Genomic DNA, 19888 nt, shown 5'->3' with positions numbered 1-19888 from the left:
GTAAGTTACATTCCAATGGTATATGTAGTGGAGAATGAGCATACCATGGAGATTCAGGTGGCAAGTAATTTATTGGTGATATTTACAAAGTGATTATATTTGTACGGTGACAATGCGTAGAATTTCTGTAAATTAGTAGTCTCCTGTGACCTCCTGCAGTAGTGTTTTGTAGTTCCCCCTCCAAATATGCTACACCACTGTCATCCGCCTCCACTTTGGGGACATCTACCTGTTCATCCCCATCCTTACATATCAGTGGTGGTGCATGCAACAGGCTTCCTCCTATCAGGGCCAGGCACCTGAACCTTGACTTCAGAAGCCCAAATGTCCTCCCTGCCACATTTTGTGTTCTTCTGTGCCCTTCATTATATGCATGCACTTCCACCATCGTGGGATTGCCAAATGGAGTCATCACCCAAGGCTGTATGCCGAAACCTTGGTCGGCTGCAAAGGAATGAGATAAGATGTGTTGGTAATGCTTGATAGTGGTTTGATATGTACATACAATTGTTAGTTTCAGGTGGAGTGATGACTCAGACGTGCTTCTGGTGTAGTGTGTGTCCCTGTTTTGTAAAATGGTTTCATAGGTCTGTGTTGATGGACATGACAATCTTAGGTTGTGGCTCAGGGGCCTGGTAATTGTAATATTCAATTGAAACTGATGGTTCAGCCATTCCAAATATGTGTTGTGTTGTCCATATGTGTGTCAGTGTCCTATTATTGGTGAAATCTTCCACCTCCTTCCACCACAGTGTGTCATATCTAGAGAGACCGTGGTAACCCTAAAAAGCCAAACTCTGGCCTCCATGTTACCATGTTGCACTACGCATGCAGTACGACACATAGGCCCTCATCATGATATTGGTGGTAAATCCCACTTACTGCCATGGTAATGGCTGCCAACATACCACCGCAGAGGCGAACACCCATACCGTTACGCCAACAAAAGAATGCCCACCACAATATGTCCCACAAATCACCACAGCAGACATTCAGTGGCGGTAAACCATTGATGGTACACACCAGCGCACTCAGATTGGACACCCAAATTCTAAACCACACAACATTTGCCAATACCAAAAATACACACCTGACACTAATACACACACCAAACTCACACATCCACACAACCACAGCACTATAAAACACACATCCACATTACCCACAACCCTTTATGAATATAAATTATTGCCACAAGACTGACACCAAGACCACTGCGACAAGTAGATGCACACACCACATGCACTCATACATCCCTCACGTACCCCACTTCATACACCCAACCACAGTACCCAACACCTAAACACCTGCACACACCACACAACACCCATGTCCCCACAAAGACACCCCCATTTCACAGATGAGGAGTTGCGGGTCATGGTGGAGGAAACAGTCAGGGTAGAGCCACAGCTGTTTGGAGCACAAGTACAGCTAATATCCATTGCAAGGAAGATGGAGCTATGTCGGAGAATCGTGGACAGGGTGAACGCTGTGGGACAGCATCCAAGAACAAGGAACAACATCAGGAAGAGATGGAATGACCAACAGGGGAAGGTACGTTCTGTGGCAGCAAGGCACCAGCTTGCCATTCAGAGGACTGACGGTGGACCTCCACCTCCTCCCTCACAACTCACAGCATGGGAGGAGCACGTCTTGGCAATACTGCATCCTGAGGGACTCAATGGAGTAGCTGGTAGAATGGACATTGGTGAGTCAATATTTACTACTTATCACCCCCATAGCTTCATCCCATCCCATCTCACCCCCATCACCCTCACTCCTGTCACTCCACTCCATCCCACACAGTGCACCTACACAGATGACTAACCCCAATGCCAAGCCCTGCATCCTACACCAATGCATGGACACCCATCACAAAAGCATGCACAGCATAGGCGAACTAACAAACCCCCCCACACATCACCATACTCAAACAAAGGTGGCAGGGAATCAGCAATGATAGAGGTGAAGCTAGGGATATACAATATGTCACAGTCATGAAGCATAATATATCACTTACATCCCAACAGGTACCCCAGCCAATGTCAGCGGAGAGGAGGTGCAATGTCAAACCTGTCCCCAACAGGAGATGCCCCCAATGATGACAGTAGCTCTGGACTTCTGGATCTGGATGAACTACCAGGCCCATCGGGGACCACTGGTCAGTCGGTCACCCCAGCCCACTCTCAGTGAACCACAGAGCCTCCTCCATCAGTATCCAACACCACAGCCCCCACCCAGCATCCTCACACCTCTGTCCCCATGACACGTCAATAAGCAGTGTGCCCACCTGCACTGGGAACCCAGTCCACACTACACCCCCAAGACAATCAGGGACCTGGGGTCAGTGGCAGTGGGCCCACCGTTTGAGGGACACAGGCACAGGGCAACAGGGACACTGCGAAGACTGTTGTGTGCCAGGGGGAGGACAGGCCCAGATAACCGACTCTCCAGGAGGCACTCACCAAGATCCTGGGGGCCTACCAACAATCCAAGGACACAATGGGCCAGATCCTTGCCAACATGCAGGAGAATAAGCGGCTGCAGGAGGAACACCATCAGGAGATCAGGGAGGACTTGCAGGCTCTCAGCACCACCATGATCTCCACAGAAGTGGTGCTGGCAGACATGGCCAACATCATGAGGGAATGGACAGCACACCAGTGGGCCTCTATCGCTAGCCAGTCTATTGACCAGCCCTCTACTTCTGCTGCAGCTAGTGGGCAAGAGGCCCCACCACAGGACCCACAGGCCAACAGCACTCCTCCCCCTGCAGAAGGTGAACCACCACGCAAATGTTCCCTGTGACCTAGAAAGAAGCTAGAGACACTTGCCAAGACTAAGACCACTGCCAGGAAATTAGACTCTCCTCATTGTCCCCCTTGTGTCCCTCCCTGTCACCTTGTCCACTTTGAACTGTCTTTGCTCCCCTTCCTATGGCCCCTTGGACACTGGACTTGTGCTACAAACAGGCTGGAACAATACCCTGGACTTTCCTCTACCATCACCCCATTCCATTGCACTTTTCCCTCAATCATTTGCACTACAATAACCACCCTTGAACACAACTTGAGTGACACTGTTTTATGTGTTGAAAATGTGCATTTATGGAAACACTCGCATCTAGTGCAAATGATCTGAACAGTGTGATAGCATACAAATAATGGTCTGTAGCTGTCTGTAGTAAACACATGACAAGCCATAGATGACAGTAAGTTGAGATGCAAAGGAAGTGAATGCCTTCATGCTATAACCACAAGGATAAATCAATAGTCAGAGTTATGGTCAGTTCCACTGTCTCACATGTGTATCATTATAATGGCTCTCAGCCCCTGCCCTGACATTCCTCATTGGGGTTAGGAGCCACAATAGGTTTGGGTAGCCAGAGTCACCTGCAAGTATTGAGGGACAAACATTAGCCTTACACAATGCTATGGGGATAACACCTGAAGGCATACACTGACATGCAGTGGGTGGGGACTCTGGCTTACCTATTAGCCACACCCTGTGCCTCTGTAGTTGGGCCATCACATTTGGGATGCTGATATTCCTCAGAACGAAGGCATGCACCGACCCAGGATACTTGGAGTGACGTGGGAGATGTACTGGTCCGCCAGGCACATAATTTGCACATTCAGTGAGTGGAAACTCTTATGATTCCTGAAAACCTGTTCATTCTGGTGGGGGGGGGGACAAACGCAATATGTGTTCCGTCAATCGTCCCAGTAATATTGGGTATATGTCCCATTGCATAGAATCCTGCCTTTACAGTGGCAAAATCTTCCAGCTGGGGGAAAGCAATATACCTGTACATGTGTTTCACCAAGGAACACAATATGCTTGCCAGCACGATTGAGAACATTGGCTGATACATTCCTGCTGCCAAGCCCACTGTCACTTGGAAAGAACCAGTTGCCATGAAATGGAGCACTGATAGAATCTGCATAAGAGGGGGGATCTGAGTGGGATGCTGGTAAGCTTATATCAGGTCAGGCTCCAATTGGGCACACAGCTCTGTGATTGTGGCCCTGTCCAGTCTATAGGTGAGTATTATGTTCCTTTCCTCCAGTGTAGCCAAGTCCACAAGGGGTCTGTACACGGGGATTTGTCTCCTTCTCCTATTCATCCATAGTGGTAGGTATCTAAGGGACACGAGAGTGAGTAGGCTGTCACAATTTGAACAAAGGATCCACCACTTCACTGTGCATACAGCATTAATATGATGGGACAGTGGGATAGGCAATGTATGTGCAATTTTCTGCAATGACGCAGTTATGGAAGATCTGAATGTAGTCCACCACCATGAAACGGCGACCGGCTGTCCTGTATCTAGGTACAGGTGGAAGTGAGGTAACTCTGTTGACGTTGGGCATCGTGGCGGAAAGTGGTCTTGCACCGCCGTGCAATTCCTCATTGGCTAATATGGGATCTATGGAGTACAATGGCCAATGGGGATCAGCAGCGGCTGTGACAGTATACACCGCCGCGGACGTGGCTGCCATTTTCTGTCTATAACCTCACTTGATTTCTGACTTTCCACAGGACAACACCTACACTGTGTGTGCTGCTGAGACCTGTGTCTGGAACCTACCATAGCCTGTGTGACCGGGGAAAGAGCCCTTGCCTTAATTGTGGAGGAGTTGGAGCAATTGGTGGATGGGGTCCTACTCCAGTACGGACCGCTGTATGGGCCTCCAGACCAACAGGTGAATACACCCTGGGCACGATGCATGTGGGAAGGTTGCATGGAGATGTGTGTGCAGGCATTGTGTCATTTGTGGGGGGGTGTCTGGTGGTAGTGTGCATGTTGTGCGCCAGGTGATGTGTGTGCAAATGGAACTGGAAATGGGCTTTGTGGGCCATATGTGTGACAGGCTAGATTGTATGTGTAATGCTGTCCTCCTGTCTGTATTACCTCTGCAGGTCAGTGCCCATCAAAAGAAGGGATTGTTGCATGCCATCGCCAAGGACGTGCAGACCCTGGGGGTCTATAGTAGGCACAGCACCCACTGCAGGAAACGGTGGGAGGACCTGAGAAGCTGGACGCGGAAAACCACGAAAGCCCAGCTGGGGATGGCCTTTCAATGACAAAGGGGTACCCGTCGGAACGTGACCCCACTGATGGCCCGCATACTGGCGGTGGCCTATCCAGAGCTGGATGAGCGCTTGAGGGCATCACAGCAACCACAAGGGGATGAGTACAGTGGGCATTACTCTAATAATTGGTAGGTGGCATAGGATCCTGGTGGTGGGTGTGAGTTAGTGGGTGCTCCTTAATGCCAGTACAGCCATTGCAGCGTGAGCCAGCTCAACACTAATGGGTGTATGGCAAATGCAGGTAACCCAGCTCGGTTGCATTCCATGTCAGTCATGGCCTTTGTGGGTCCAAGGAGGGGTGCAATTGGCAGTGTTTGGCCCTCATCTTGCTGTTGCATATAGCCAATTGAATGCCAGTGCAATGCATAGTGCTCAAGCCTGATCCCTGTGTGTGGCGGTGCTGTGTCTGCCAACTGTGGTCTTGATGCTATAACTGACCCAGTGCTCCCTTTCTCTCCCTCCCCCTTTCCCCTTCTGTCATCCTGTTCATGTGTGCATTTGCATCATCTGGGGGAGGAGCAGGGGCACCGGTGACAGAGGGAGCTGTATCCCACAGGACCCAGGAGGCAGAGTCCACCAACGCCGAGTGAACCAGTGGGACAGATGGCGAGGGGAGCACCACAACGGAGACAGGAGGTGACAACACAGACTCAGATACCTCCTTCGTTGGAAGCTCCCTGGTGGTGGCGGACACCTCTGTGACCACCCCAGCTGTAGGTACAGCTGTCACCCCGTACCAGCACCCCTCACCCAGTAGCCCCTCTCAGAGTTGCCTGTGTCCACTCATTCAGGTGGGTGGGCAGCTCCTTTGACCTGGGTACCTCAGGCCCTGCCCCAGTGAGCCCTGCTGCCCTGAGTGAGGAGGCTATTGAACTCCTGAGATCCATCTCTGTAGGGCAGTCAACCATTGTGAATGCCATCCAGGGGCTGGCATTCCAGATGCAGCAATGCAATGCATACCTGGAAGGCATTCACAGTGCCATGTCTGACCCACAGAGATCATTTCAGGCTCTGGCCTCCTCTTTGATGGCAGCCAGTGTCCCTGGTCTTTCCGTCCACCCTCCCACCACCTCTGCCCCTTCCAGAACCCCACTCCCTCCACCCATCCCAAGCACACATACAGACAGTCATGCACACAGATAAGCACACAAGAAACACACAGAGAAACACATGCACCACACTTCCCACCACAGGCAGGCACACACCCAACATACCAAAGCACACACAACAACATCCACCTCCCCCACTGTGTCAACCTCCCCCGCCTCCCTGTCTGTCACCTCACCATGCACACCCACAAGCACTGCACCCTCAGTCACTGCTGCTGCCCCCATTCCTGCAGTCACCACAACATCTGGCATCCAAACTTTCACCCCAAACACCACACCTGCACTCACCACAACTACATTGACAGACACTTGCAGCACACTCACCAGACCTGCAGACACCCAATCACCATACATCTACTCTGGCAGTCTGTCTTGTCCCACTGTGTCAACCTCCCTCCTCCCAAAACACTCAAACATTCACAGACATCTACACCAGACACATCCACCACACATCAGCATACTTTACAGGCACCAGCATCCACGTCCGGCACACCTACACCTGGTACAAGCACTCCCTCAACCTCAACTCCCAGATTTGCCTCCAAATCCCTCCCAACTGCCCATAAAAGCTTTTCCACCCCCGTATTGACCTGCTCGAACCCACTGGCCCTCCCCGTCCAGTCCCTAAACGTGCACATCGCCTTGCCAAGTCCACTCCTTCCACGTCCAAGTCCACCCCAGTCCACCCTTCCCATTCCCGTGCCCCTTCCCCAGGGAGGAAGAAGCCCTGTGTTGCCCCAGGTCCCTCTGCCACCCCCCCGGTCCAAGCCCACTCCTCCACCTTCCAAGGCCAAGCCCAAACCATGTCTACCTCCCAAACCTAAGCCCAAAGACCCCCTTCCAAATGTAAGTCCCCACCCCCGCCACCTCTTCCCTGAGGTGCCTGGCTGTCGCATTGATGCCCCTTTACAGTAGAGTACCCTGTGCACATGTGGGAGTCAAGTTCGGCCTATATTGGGACTTCAGTATTTCCACATTGACTGGCTAATGGCCTTATTCAGACAGTATTGTTCTTTGTTGCTAATAAACATTGAGTGCATAGTAGTGCTGTTGCCACAATTTAGCGACATTGCTCATCATTTCACTGTTGGGGTGAGGTGTGCACATGTGTGTACTTTGGTGCAGGTCTTTCTCGCCTTGTGTCGGGTAAGTACATCTTGTTCTCGTGTGTATGGTGTAGGATGGTGGGAGGGGTTGAGAGTGCGTTGCAGGGTGGGTGGGGGTGTAATTGTGCCCTTTTTTCCCATGTGTACTAAGTTGCGGTACTTACCGTTGTCATCTTCATCGGCGGTCATGGTCATGGAGGTATATGGCAAGGAGCAGCACTGGCATTATTTCCAGTTCTCTCTCCATGTCTGCATCGGTGTGTTGTGTGTGCCTCCGGTGAGTGTTTCCTTTTATTTTGTTTGTTCTGCCACGCAAAGTGTGGTGGTGGTTCCCACCCCGGAACTGCCAGCGGTCTTGTGCTTCATTACTTGGTGGGCGGGTAGGTCCTTTCCGCCGGCCTGGGGGCCTCCTCCGCCATTCTCATCGGGACTACAAAGATGGGGGGTGTGGATGGACCACTACTTGTTTCTCATGTGCTTCATTATTTGGCGGTCCGCACCGCCAGCATGTTGGCAGTAGCTACCCCCACGGCCGGCGGGGCGGCATTAACCACCATGTTCAGAATGACCACCATTGTCTTCAGGTCACGTTTTGGGGTAGTGATCTTATCAGGAGACATGTAGCACACAGAATAGCAGAGCATCTGTTATTATCAATGGGATTTCTCTGGATTTGTGCCTCCCAAATGTATTCCATTGTGCAAGAAATAAACCATTTTGGAAAAATGCCTACTGAATCACATGATAGTATGGCAAACCACAAATTCAGAGGTATACAAATATAACTGTTGCTAAACTCAGTATCTTGTGTACATTTCAGAAATTCTTCAGTTTTCTTCATACCCTTTTTTCATTCTATATATTTTACAACATACATTGTATAGTGAGTACACAATGGAAATAACTCTAACATGCAGATCAGTTGTCTGATCTAGGTATCACATGTTTTTAAAGAACTTAGAGACCCTATGTATCCCCTCAACCAGAAGGGTCTACTGGACGTAATGGTGCATTGCTTTTGTAAACCATCTATTGCGGCAATATGTTGCAGATGAACATTTTGTCATAAAGTTGTTTGTTTTCTACTCATTTTCATCTTTCTTATTTCAATGGTTAGTTTCTTTGGGAAAACCTTGAGGGATTTCTACAAATGACCACTTGATGAATTCAGAATTTTGTCTATTTTTTCAGTTTGTCTATTCTTCAGACATGTATAGTGTTACACAACAGCCCAGGGGTTTTACACCTGATTCTACCACAATCTGCAAGTTGGTTGAAACTATAAAATAGAGTAACAATAGACTACCTTTAAAACATACAAAAACTTTGGTGAAAAATATTTTTTGCTACAGCTCTGCTTGTTCCTGAAAGCTGGGAACATATTCATCCTAGTTCAGCAAAACTTTCATTGATGACAGTTTGTTATCCCATTTTCTACAAACAAAAAAAAAAATGTCATATTGTTGCTACTTTCTCAGTTCCCTCCAGAGGAATCTACATTTCCTGGGTACTTTTAGAATACCCAGGATGCCAGGAAAGAAGGCGTATGAATTTTATATGGATACGTCATGTGGAAAAACATTATTAATGTGTAATGCCAAGGACCCAAAATGCCAAATAAAGGGGTTAACAGCCCTAGGTGTAGAAAAGCCTCAGCAGATAAAGGATGAATACAGCTTCGTTGGCTACATAAGTGCAACTATGTATACATGTACCCAGTAACAGTGGTTTACAGGTGTAAAATCCAAGGGTGGTACAAAGTTGTCTATTAGCAAAAAGAGAAGAGGCTAAAGTCCAGAAATTATATAAATGGAAATTGAGAGCAACTGTGCTAATTTATGCATACAACCTATTGCAGCTCTATTCTTCCTCTCATTTCCTTGAATCATAGTGATTTTGGTCCATGACCCTCAGTGATCTATATCTGGATGTGTTTTGCCACCCTCCAACCATCCTTCAGTTACCTTGTGACACCCTGTGCACCATGACAGCAGCTGTGTGTATAAAAAGGGCATATATTGTTCTTTTAGAGCCTATCCATAACTAAAATACAAATTCACAAAGGGTTGGTTTTGCATCTACCAATTATAAAACGGTCAAAACATAAATGTGAATAACGGTATGTCAATATTGAACCCATCACTTAGTGGTAGTGAGCTGTAAAGCCATCTCAAAGCACCAACCATCTCACAGTTAATTTACTTGGCTTTCATGCACACACAAAGCCATTCACACAACAAGTCACAAGACCAACACACACAACACTAAAATCAACAAATTACCGCCATTTGAGGGCCCATCACATTCATATGCCAACAGGACTGGAGCAACAATCAAACTGCTACTCAACCACTTATCAGTCATTGCATTATACAACCATATATCTAGAAAGCCAAGAAACACATTCTAACAGCCAAATAGCCAGACATTTCACCAGCCAACAGGCAGACATTCCACCAGCCAATAGCCACACATTCCGCCAGCCAACAGTAACACATTGCTCCAGCCACTACTGGATTAGAGTTTTACCATAGTTTCACTTTGACCATGAACGTCTGCCTTCTACCTACACAAGATCCCAGTTAATGTCTATCTCACTCGGGATCTTAATACCATGAGGATGCCAGGTGCACTTTTACTAGAGCCTCACACTAAAAGCCTGATAAATCTAATAAATCCCTTTCTTTATTGCACCTTCAGCCACTCAGGGAACTAAATCCATCTCCGTTCAGTCTTTCAAAGTAAGACCCCGCCTGAGGATGCATGTGTGCCCATTGCTCGTACAGTGTAAGCTGATAGACCTTTGAAAATGGGGCTAAACATTCTTGGGCACATTCTTTAAACAGCACTTTTGGAAAAGGTAAGGACATTAAGGCTTGGTGGACAGGGTACTGAGTCAAAATATGGTGCATGTCTTGTCCACCATTATGTGCACTGCATTAAATGAAACGTATTATTAATACAGCAGCCAGAATATTCATCAGGTTCTGACAGAGGAAGACTAGAAGAAAGTACAGTGAGTTGTATGTTTCAACCATTTGCCTTCCACCCCCACAATATCCTTCCAGTGTGTGGAAGTAATTAGGAGGTGTCTGAGGATGCATTTGTGACCCAAGAAATGTGCTATACTGACTCTTCATCCAGCTAGCATTCCAGTGCATGGAGAAACTATTGGCTGTTCTGAATTAGGAGTCTGCCAAGTGAGCTCTCTGCCTGTACTGAGGTTGATACATGCCTGCACTCTGTATTGGGCTACCTTATTACCAGCTCTTCACTGCACCGTTTGTTCTTGGGAAGGGATATCATGACTAGCAGGGCCTTGTTGTTTGATTCACTGGGACATAAGACATCATCAGAAGGACCTCATACTAACAATATTCTCCCAGACTTTGCTCAATGACCCTCTCACTCTGATCCTGCCTCAGTTTCAGTCCCTATTTCAGAGCTTTCCTCCATTATTATAAATGGAACCTCAGAAGCAGTCATCCAGCGAGCTGCCATCTCTGTTTTCAAACGAAAACTTTCTAGTCTAAGTAGAGTGCAGAGGTACTCATAGAAATACATGCTGTGTGTATGAGAGGGGGAGGTGTGCTATGAACTGAAAGATTTGATTGCAATGTTGTGAAAGTGAAGCAAAATGAATGTGTTCACAACAGTAACAGTCTCAAAATGTGCACTTCTATGACTCAAATAACTTCTCCAAAGATCCAACACTGCCAGGAACAGCTCCAAAAAAAGATAAGAGAGAAGCATGAAAAAATAGTTCATTTTCTAACATACCCAAAAATGCATAACCCACATTTGTCCCCAACACCAGGAGAAACTTCTTTGTGAGACATCCTCCTTGTGAAGGAGCACATTGCAGGTGACTCACAATGAAGTTAGCCATTTGCATCTCTGCTTGAATCCTCCACAGTTTAGGGCATTTATTGTTTCATTTACATTTTACTTCCTCCCAGGACAGTATATATCACTGGGGAACTGTGAGACCATACTTCAGCCATTTATAAGTTATTGTGCATTCACATAGTAATTCTACCTTACATGGAATACCTCATAGGGCAATGGGTGCATTCACTTCAGCCACTGGTCACTTCTATACATTCTGATGCTGCCCACCACAGACTAGGACAATGCAACAGCCCAACCACCATTGCCTCTTAAATATCACAACCATAGCAAAATGTGAAAGGCTGAATAACTGATCAGTAGCTGAAGTGGGCTCACCATTGCCTTGTGATGTATGTTGTGCTGGGTGGAAATAAGATATAAATAGCACAATAACTAATCAATGGCATTAGTGGCCTGACAATGCAGCCCAGTGAGGGGGGCACCTAAAAGCCCCAGGCCAATAGCAAGTACAAAGTTTTCATGAGTGGTTTTCCCCATGCAAAGGAAGACAGATCTCATTCTCCCTCCAAATTAAGTGCCTGAGGAGTGACAAAAAACTAGAACATTACAGATAAAAAATACCTATTTTTCCTTCCATGAGGGGGACAATGTGTGCCCCCACAGAAGGGAAAACTATCAAATAAAATATAATGACTCCCTGGGGAGGGGGTCGACTTGTGCTTGCTTGGGGGAGGGGGAACTCCCACAATTTCTGGTTTCCTGGGATAACCCGAAAAGTCACAGACACATGTAAAGGAATGGCAGTTTCATTTGCCCTTTCTGGGAGGGGGGCAATATAGCCCCATCGGGGTCACATCACCACCCCAATGGAAGAGGAAATTACCAAATTTACTATATTGACCACTAGTGTCAGCCATGGAGGGGCGGCAGGCCCCTTTAAAAAAAAAAAAAGAAATCCCTGGAGTCTAGTGGGATCCTGGCTTATGGATCACAGTCTACCCAAGATCCGTGAGCAGGGATCTGGTTCAAAAAGGCATCACTGCAAAAGAGAGACTCTGCCTCATGGCCCCCAGAAGGATGACCAACTAATGGACCTCTCTCTACAGAGACAGCACAGACGACGTCACTGGTTTGTCCTCCATATTAAGGGAATTAATATCTCTTACTGTTATTTGTTCTCAAACAGGTTTGTTTTCTTTGAGCAGCCTTGTAATTAAATATTAAGTGTATAAACTAGAATTATGGAAAAGTCCCTCTAAAACAATATGGTGAACAAAATTAAATCTTTGTTGATCCACTGGATTCCTTATTTATAGTGAGCAAAATAATTCCAATGTTGATAAGATTAATAATAAGTCCGTAACAATGCCATAGAAGTATCGGCCAAGCATCAATAATGAAGTCCGTAGCAACGACACAGAGGCGTCAGCCTGATCCTCTAAGTTTCTTATTTATTGTGAGCAAGATAATTCCAAAGTTGGTAACATCAGTGATAAATCCATGATGATGACATAGAAGTATCAGCTAAACATCAATAATAAGTCTGTAACAACAACACAGAAGCGTCAGCCAACACGTGTTTCGCCCCTAGAGGCACGTAAGCCGGGGCTTTCTCACGGCTAAAAGAAAAGTAAAACAAAATCCAACTAAGAATGATATGCATAATGATACAGATCTTAAACTACACCTTACACCAAGGGGTGAAAAGTTCCAGTGTGTATACTTAGTGATTAGTGTTCCATAATTGAAGTGGTCCCAGAGAAGAGAGAACAAAACGTCATTATTGTCAAAGATGGAAAAAGCAAGAGAGAGAGAGTAACCAGGAGAAAAACAAGGGAGAAAAAGACCAATGCACACATTGCTAGTTGATGATTAGCTAGCCAGCAGTCAAAATGTGAAAATTATAGTAGGCTCATAATTTCAAGAGAGCATATAAAGGGGGACCCCTATAAGTGTGAAGCCCGTACAGTAGATACAAGAGGAGATAAGAGTGTTCAAATGTATGAAATGTGAAGGTGTATTAACAGTGGAGACAAATAAGGTACTATAATTAAAAAATATAAGATTATAAGATTATATCTGCCTACTGCAGAAAAGTGAACTGCGCATGCAGACTAAGGGATTTGATATATGAAACAAAGAGTTTGATGTGTGAAACAGAGAATTTAAAGTTAAGCTATGGAAGGACTTGAGGAAACATTGAAGTGCAGCAATGTAAAAAATACGGAATAAACAATGTGTGAGTTCTTAATCTGTAAAAAATGCACAAAAAATACATGCAAATAGATATACACTGTGTGGAATGAATATCAGTACATGAATAACAATGAATTCAAAATGTAACAATTCATAAATAGTTAATAATGTGCCCAATTAATTGTAAGATGCTAACTTAAATAAAACATAACATAAGGAATTGAAATCTGAAGACTTATCCAATGCAAAACACTTGCAAGTCCCAATTTAGCAAAAGGCTACCGCATTAACCAATAAAAGAAGATAGTTGTATTATTACCATGTGTATCGAGGAGAGAAAAAAGGCTTGAGTTATTGCCTCATTTAAATCAAGAAAAAAGCAAAGATAGGGTTACGGTGGTGCAGAGGTTAAGGCCACCAGACTCACCTCAAAAGGACAGGGACATTATCAGGAAACGCGTCCGTCTCCCGAGTAAAAAACCGGGACGCTCGCGAAGACGCCGCTGGCATACTTATAGACTATGCCACCGGATAGGGAAATACTACTAGTCCTACCTCGTTGATTATGACGAGGTGCAAAAAGTGTAAAAGGACTAATTTTGGGCATAAATAGGTGGCGTCATTATAAAGTCAGGCCGAGTTACACTGACGGTTCAAAATTAAGGTGAAACGAAGATTTAAATCGGGTAGCAGAGAACAAAGAAAACAATTGATAAGCATAATAAGTACGTTATGTTGACAAACGCTAATAGTAATCTAAGAAGTAATAATAGTAGAAGCCAATAGATAGAAAATGGTGATACAAGCATAAAGGTTACTATTGAGAATAAATAAACATAGAAAGCAATGTGTTAAATCACAATGAGATAAAGCCTGTATACTCAGGGTGAAGTAAAGAATACAGCACATGCCAGAGTTACAATGAACCAAAGGAATGCCATTCATACTCTATGTTAAATCCACATTAGAAGTTGAAAATAGACAATAGAAACCTTATATTAAATCAACATTAGGAGGAAATTTGTACTCTAACTGAAGTAGATAGATGCTGTTCTTTGTCAAAGTTACATCAGCCAATATGCCATTCATGATCTTTGTTGAGTCCTCGATTAACTGTGTCATGTTTGATGATGAGACGGCTTTCCTCCTGACGCATCCTTAAAACCTTGTTGCCGCCTCTTTGAGATGATGTGATGTGACGGAGTCCACTGAAAGTGAAAGTACGTTGTTGAGAATGGAATTCAGTGTAGTGTTCTACTAATGGAGCGTTACTGTCTAGTTTCTGTACATTTCGGTAATGTTCTTGGATCCTTAGTTTTAAAGACCGGGTAGTACTACCTATATAGGTTTGATTGCATGGACACCAAATGGCATAGACAACATGAGAGGTGTCACAGTTAATAAAGTCATGAATGTGATGAATTAGATTGTTGATAGAAACACTTTTGGATTTGGAGAGGCCCAGCTTGCAGATGGTGCATTTTGTGCAGGTATAAAACCCCTTCGGTTTGGATGGTAAAAAGGTGGAGACTGACTTTCCTTGATAAAAGGATGAACAAAGTTTGTTCCGGAGGTTGGGGGCCCGTCTGAACCCAATTTGAGGAGAATCAGTTATATATTGGCTGATGGAAGGGTTATTTAGTAATAAATACCAATGTTTTCTTAATAGTTTACGAATCCGGTAATGACCATTGTGAAATACTGTGATAAATCTAATTGACTGCTGTTTACTGGTCTGTTTTGGTTTGTTAAGCAATTGATTGCGATCCATGTCCCTCAGAAATGCCTTGGTAGTGTTTAATGAATTACGATTATAGCCCCTAGTGGTTAATCTGTCGATGATTTGGGTGGAAGCAATATCATAATCAGAAATGTTGGTGCAGTTAAGTCTAGCTCTCCTCAGTTCCCCTTTTGGAATATTTCGAATGGTACTGGAAGGGTGACAGCTGGTGGCGTGAAGAATAGAATTAGCTGCTGTGGTTTTCCGAAAAAACTTGGTCTGTAGTTTGTTATCTTCTATAAATATTAGCAGATCCAAGTATTCAATTGAGGAGTTGGAAATTTGATAAGTGATATCAATGTTCCAGATATTGGGTGTTAAAGATTGGATAAATTGATGAAGGAGAGCCTGTTGACCTTGCCATATTAGCAAAATATCATCAATATAGCGACCCAAAAATATTATGTGTTGGGTAAATTGCTCAGATTGGTCAGCCCAAAGCCAGGAGTTTTCTACTGCTCCCATGAGGATACAGGCGTATGGGGGAGCAAATTTTGCCCCCATCGCCGTACCTTGGAGTTGTAAATAAAATTGGCCATCAAAGAGAAAGTAATTATTTTCAAGACTAAAGTTGAGCATATCCAATATCATGGAATTCCGTGCCAAGTGTTGGACTGATTTAGTGGAAAGACATTTACTGACTGCCGCTAGACCAACACTGTGTTTAATTGATGTATAGAGACTGACAAACCTGGGGGTCGCGTAACTAGTTACTCTCTCTCTCTTGCTTTTTCCATCTTTGACAATAATGACGTTTTGTTCTCTCTTCTCTGGGACCACTTCAATTATGGAACACTAATCACTAAGTATACACACTGGAACTTTTCACCCCTTGGTGTAAGGTGTAGTTTAAGATCTGTATCATTATGCATATCATTCTTAGTTGGATTTTGTTTTACTTTTCTTTTATCCTTGAGAAAGCCCCGGCTTACGTGCCTCTAGGGGCGAAACACGTGTTGGCTGACGCTTCTGTGTTGTTGTTACAGACTTATTATTGATGTTTGGCTGATACTTCTATGTCATCATCATGGATTTATCACTGATGTTACCAACTTTGGAATTATCTTGCTCACAATAAATAAGAAACTTAGAGGATCAGGCTGACGCCTCTGTGTCGTTGCTACGGACTTCATTATTGATGCTTGGCCGATACTTCTATGGCATTGTTACGGACTTATTATTAATGTTATCAACATTGGAATTATTTTGCTCACTATAAATAAGGAATCCAGTGGATCAACAAAGATTTAATTTTGTTCACCATATTGTTTTAGAGGGACTTTTCCATAATTCTAGTTTAAACACTTTTTATTTAGGAGGATTAGGGTCCAATGTCCTCCGGTTAAGTCCCCACTTACTACTTAGTCATATTATCCAGGCAATCCATACAGGGAGCTAGTGCTCTGGACCCTCTCCTTTTATTGGAGTTTCGCTTTGTTTGTAATTAAATATTAGCCTTTATTATTTTATCCTTATGGTTAACCTACGACACTCTTATTTTACTGTATTTTTAAATCTGGAACAGCTGTTATTTTATATAGATAATTTAATCTAATTATTGTAAAAAATACATTTAAACTGAAGAACAGTAGTCAATATTAGCCAATAAATCAACAGTGCTCCCTCTCCAACTCTTGAAACGTGTATTGGTAAAGTCAGTTTGTAGACACACCTGCTATGCCATAATACCATCCTTAGATCGGTACATGGGTTTGAAAGAGCACAACACTAGACATGTTATTTTAAAAGACATCCCCCTGCTACCTAAAACCATTCTACAATATGTAGGGTGCACCAGGAAAATAAATTAAATGGCACACAATGATAATGATGGTATTTTACATCATTTATCTTCTTTAGAGGCTGAATATGCATTTCACTTACTGTGGCCCTCATTATGACATTGGCGGTAAATCCCACTTACCGCCACGATGACGACCACCAACTTACCGCTGCCGCAGCGGATATCTCTTCACCATATTATGACACACAAACACACCAATCCGTCAGTATTGAGCCACATACACAAATCAAAAAGCCCAAAGGTCAGTAATAAATTGGCGGTATCAAAACCCACACCGTTATGCCAACAGAACAACGCCCACCACATTATGACTCACAAATCACCACAGCGGACCATCAATGATGGTAAACCATTGGCGGTACATACCTTTGCGCTCAAAATGGACACACACAAACAAAACAACACCACATTGGAAAATTCTAATAAAACACACCTGGCACCCATACACATACAACACCCACACACCCACACCACTATAAAACACACACCCACATTACCCACAACCCTTTACCATTTCAAACCATTGCCAGCATAGAGACACCAAAACCACTGACACAAGTAGAGCCACACACTAGTCACACCTCTACACCACTCATGCACCACACATGATACACCCCAATACATTACCCAACACACCCTCACCAACACACCTCACACAACACCACAGAGGAGGAGCTAAGGGTCATGGTGGAGAAAATTATCAGGGTAGAGCCACAGTTATTTGGAGCACAGGTGCAGCAGATACTGATAGCTAGGAATATGGAGCTATGCCGGAGAATCGAGGACATGGTCAACGCTCTGGGACAGCACCCAAGAACTAGGGATGACATCAGGAAAAGGTGGAGCGACCTATGGGGTAAGGTATGTTCCGTTGCAGCAAGACACAAGCTCGCCGTCCAGGGTACTGGCGGTGGATCCCCACCTCCTCCACTACAACTAACAGCATGGGAGGAGCAAGTCTTGGCAATCCTGAGGGCCTGGCCTGAGTAGGAGAAGGACTGGACTCTGATAAGTCAACTCTCTACTACCACTACCCCCCTACCTGCATGCCACCACATACCCCCACCTTCACCCTCACCCCCATCACTCCACCACTTCCCACACACCCAATCTCACTCATCACAATGCCAAGCCCTGCATGCTCTACCAATGCATGGACACCACTCACAGCCCTGCATGGACGCTCATCACTAAAGCATGCACACTATAGAGAACTAACAATCCTACTATACACCAACGTACACAAGTGAAAGCTGCAAGGGCAAATCCAACCAAAGAGGGCAAGCCACATATGCACAATATGTCAGACGCGGAGACCATAACACATCATTTGCATCCCCACAGGTACCCCAGCCAATGTCAGCGGAGATGAGGTGCCAGCACTGTCCAGTCCCCCAACTGAAGAGGCCCACAGTGATGACAGCAACTCTGGTCTTCAGGATCTAGATGACCTACCTGGCCCATCAGGGGCCACTGGACAGCCGGTTACCGAGGCCCAGTCACACACCACCACAGAACCTCCCCCATCAGGAAACACCACCACAGTACCCACTGAGCGTACCCACACCTTTGTCCCCAGGACACGTCAATCAGCAGTGTGTACACCTCTAACGGGACCTCAGGCCACACCTCATACCCAAGACAATCAGGGAGCTGGGGTCAGTGACAGTGGGCACATGGTTCAGAGAACAAAAGCACAGGCCAACAGGGAAACTGGGAGGACTGTTGTGTGCCAGGGGGAGGACAGGCCCAGGGAACCAACTCTCCAGGAGGCACTGCAGAGATCCTGGGAGCTTATCAACATTCCCAGGACACAATGGGCTAGATCCTGGACAATGTGCAGGAGAACAGGCGGCTGCAAGAGGGGCAGTACCAGGGGATCAGAGAGGACTTGCAGGCCATCAACAACACCCTGATCTCCATAGCAGGGGTGCTGGCAGACATGGCCAATATTATGAGGGAGGAAGTCTCACACCAGTGGGCCCCTGCCACTAGCTAGACATCTGAACATCCTTCCACGTCCGCTAGTGGTCAGGAGGCCCTGCCACAGGACTCACAGGCCACCAGCACCCCTCCCCCTGCAGAAGGTGAACCACCCCGCAAACGTTCTCTGTGATCCAGACAGAAGCCAGAGACATTTGCCAAGACCATTGCCAGGAAATGAGACTCTTGTGATTGTCACCCTTATGTCCGACCCTGTCACCCTGTCCACCTTGAACTGCCATTGCTCCCCTTCCTATGTCCCCTTGGACAATGCACCTGTGCTACAAACAGACTGGAACAATACCCTGGACTTTCCTCCATTATCACCCCATCCCATTGCACTTGCCCCTCCAGGTTTTAGCACTTCAATAAACACCCTTGGAAAAAAAACAGAAGTTTGGAGTATGCCATGTATATCAAATATGTATTAATTGAAACAGGTACAAACATTGCAAATCAACTGTACAGAAAATGAGCATAGGATAATGACCTGTAGCTGGCAGCAGTGATCACACCAGAAGTATATGTCAGGTCACTAACATCTTCAAAATGAATTGACAGAGGGAACAGTAAGTGGGCATAGCAGTGGGAATGCCATCACACACAAATTCAAACAAATGTAATTGAAATGTGAAGTAACACTGTCCTACCTGTGTGTCATTGGAAATATTGTCGGATCGCAGATCTTCTGTTGTCCTCATCCTCTGCCTCCTCATCCTCACTGTCAACAAGGTCCACTGCTGGCATACGGGCATCTCCAGCCTCCTCCTCCTGCAGGAATGGGACATGGCATCTGAGGGCCAGGTTATACAACATGCAGCATGCCACCACTATCTGGCAGACCTTCTTTAGTGAGTAGCACAGGGATCCACCTGTTAGATGGAGGCACCGGAACCTGGCCTTCAGGAGTTCAAAGGTCCTTTCAATTATCCTTCTGGCTCACCCATGTGCCTTATTATAA

The sequence above is a fragment of the Pleurodeles waltl genome, chromosome 4_1 (assembly GCF_031143425.1).
Source record: "Pleurodeles waltl isolate 20211129_DDA chromosome 4_1, aPleWal1.hap1.20221129, whole genome shotgun sequence".
Lineage (NCBI taxonomy): Eukaryota > Metazoa > Chordata > Amphibia > Caudata > Salamandridae > Pleurodeles > Pleurodeles waltl.
Note: the sequence above shows the minus strand (reverse complement) of the source record.